Genomic DNA, 2,320 nt, shown 5'->3' on the forward strand with positions numbered 1-2,320 from the left:
ACTATAGATATGTGTGTGTGTGTGTGTATGTGCATGTGTGACCACACCGTCATCCGCGATTTCGGAATTCTATGCGGTCGGGTTTTAACGTGAGTCCCGACGTTCTCCTCCCAGTATCCATCTCATCCACCACCCAAACCAACCCAACTCAAACCAACTGAAACTGCACACCCCCCTAACCTCCCTAAACCCTCGTCGCCGTCGCCGCCGTCGCCGCCGCCGCCGCCGCCCCAACGCATTCAACGGGGGAAACTTTTTTTGTCTGGGATGCCGCGAGTTGACCGACGACTTTCTTCGCCGCATGCCGGGAATTTTCGGTAGGAGTCCACTTGGAGAAATCGAACTGAGAGATGCTTTCAAGCAGTAAACTCTGATTAGTTTAGCCCAAGGTGGTTTTAGTGGATCTACCGCGAAGACGGTTGGTGGTCCATAAAAATCCAACTAAATGTTAAACGTTCTAATCGTTTTAAACCATACGCAAGTTTATTTCTAATTCATACGCTTAAATATTTTAACGATGTTTTAATATTTCTACTCTTCAAGGGATGATCGTTTAAAAAGAAAACAAAATTTAATAAATATCATAAAAAATCGATAGGATGTTCGTTTAACTTTTTTTTGTTTTTTTTTCCAGTACTTTATCATAATTATTTATTTTTATCGCGACAAAAATAATCGTTGATAAAGAATAATAATGTTAAATAATTTTCTAGAACGAATGAGGGGATGAAAAATGAATTTTAAGTTGAATAGATATCACTTGAATACTCCGAACGATAGAGGGATCGTAACAAAATGAAGAAAAGAGGAAGAAAGATAGGAAAGAAGAGGGTTGGGTTTGGTTGGGGGAGTGGGTGGGGTAGTAGCTGTTGGATGACAGGGTATTCCGAAACAGCGTCGTCGAACACACATAAAAAGCTCGTTGTAAAAGTGGTGGTAGTGGTGGTGACGTTAACGACGAATTCATAGTGTCGTCGCCTCGACGCCGGCGTCGTCATCGTCGTCGTAGACGTCGGTGATAATAATTATAACCCAACAATAATGACCAGCAGAATAGCTAGCAAGAATCAAGAGAGTTCGTTTTATCGTTTCTTCCCCAACTCTCCTTTTCCTCGTCTTCGTCATCGTCGTCGTCGTCGTCGTCGTCGTCGTCAACGTCTCTTTCCCCCCCCCCCAACCCCAACCCCTTTCACCATGCCATAAGACCTTATAAAAAAATTAACGACTTTCCGTATCTCTCTCTCTCTGTGTGTTCCTTTCTCTCTTAGTAAACGCGACGAGATGGTACGGGACGAGCAACAACCCAGTGCTATCCAACAGTTTTACCAACCATGCCATTCAAAAGGCACGCTCGACGTGTTCACTTTGCATTTTCGTCCTAGCCTATGTTACCAACCCCTACCCCCCATCCTCTTTTCAAGATGCACTCCGGTATTCACCTGTCTCTTATAGCTTTAGTAGTTGTAGTAGTATCAGCACTAGTGCAGTAACATCAATAAGTAGTAACAGTAGTTGTAACAACGGCATTACTACACAACAGTAACGTTACAAAATCGTCCTTTCACGGTTGTTTCCTAGTCATCCTTTCATCTCGTTCTTCCTTATTTCGTCTCGCACACGAATCTCATTCTCTTTCTCGCGTCAAGTTTGCTACTGGGTATTGGGTAGTGGCACTCTGACTGGGTACAGGTACTTTAGTCGTTGTCGTTATTGCCATATTGCTGTTGGCAAGGCTCTTTTCGCTTTTATCCTGCCATTAATAGACGCCACTCGTCCTAAGGGATGTAAGAAAAGGGATGGGGGTTGAGGATTGCTCTTGGGTTCGTCTTGTTGTTTACAAATACAAAGTGAAACGTGCGTTAAATTATCGAAGCGTTATTCTCATGGGTTTAATTTACTTTTGTCTTTGATACAGAGGAAAATTTGAGACGACATTTTGTTTGTCTCTCTTTGTGGAATTTCGTTTTGTTTGTTTCTTTCTTTTTGATTTGTTTTACCTTTTTTTATTTCACATTAATTCTAAATATATTGCTTTTATTCGACACGTAGAAGCTTCCATATAAAAAAAAAAAAAAAAAAAAAAAAACAAGGATTTTATTCGCAATCGAATAGATATCACCAATTTTCATTGTAACATACGTAACTATCAAAGAAATAAATCTCTTTTATTTTATCGATAACTTACAAGAGATTTGTCTTCGAATGAAGTTATTGGAAAAGACGACGATTCTTCTTTACTGATCTATATACTGAAACGGATATTCGCGGAAATCGTGTACAGATCTAAAGAAGATCGAGTTTAAATCTAAAAAGAGAGAGA

Source organism: Polistes dominula, unplaced genomic scaffold (assembly GCF_049000335.1).
Source record: "Polistes dominula isolate Pdom_NZ unplaced genomic scaffold, Pdom_raw_medaka contig_82, whole genome shotgun sequence".
Lineage (NCBI taxonomy): Eukaryota > Metazoa > Arthropoda > Insecta > Hymenoptera > Vespidae > Polistes > Polistes dominula.